Genomic DNA, 743 nt, shown 5'->3' with positions numbered 1-743 from the left:
TAAAACTTGTTGAGTTTAAAATGCCAGAGAATGGGCCAGCAGGTGGCATAGTGGTTAGGATGCTGGATTCTCACATGGTCAACTGTGGTTCAAGTCCCGGACCCAGGGTCTTAAAACTCATGCATGTACATGGGTGTGTGCCCAAAATCCTAAGAGGAAAATAGAGGAGAAGGGATTGCGGTGTGGCCATCCCCCCTGGGGGGTGATTTCTCACTTTCTCTCTCTCTGTCTCTATGGAAAGCACACATACCATATAGCAAAAAAAAAAATTTCTCTTAAAAAAAAATGCCAGAGGACATCTTGATAAATTTGACTCTCAAGAGTAAAGTCAAAGCTAGAAGTTTGGAAGTCATCTATGTAAAAGAATCTGTGCTTAAGGGAGACCAAGGTTACAAATCAGAGCACAAGTGACCCCACAACCACCTTCACATGAGAAGATAAGGCTGCAGCTCAGAGATCATAGCTCCACACTTTCCATCTTGAAATCGCAGACCAGCACAACTTGGAGGAATCATTGGTTTGTTGCCGATGATGCCAAGAAGCCTGGGATCTTGCTAGAAGGATGTAGGGCTCTGCCCATGATTCAGCTGGGCTCTGACCAAGGTGGGTACATTTTCCCACATGAAGATACTGGCCCAAGGAGTGACATAAATTCTAATTCCAGATGAATATTCATGTTCATGTTGTAAGAAAAGGTGTTATCTCATAGAAGCAAAGTAGAATGGTAGCTGCCAGGCACCGAG

The sequence above is a fragment of the Tupaia chinensis genome, unplaced genomic scaffold (genome assembly GCF_000334495.1).
Source record: "Tupaia chinensis unplaced genomic scaffold, TupChi_1.0 Scaffold000529_1, whole genome shotgun sequence".
In the NCBI taxonomy this organism is placed as follows: Eukaryota; Metazoa; Chordata; class Mammalia; order Scandentia; family Tupaiidae; genus Tupaia; species Tupaia belangeri.
Note: the sequence above shows the minus strand (reverse complement) of the source record.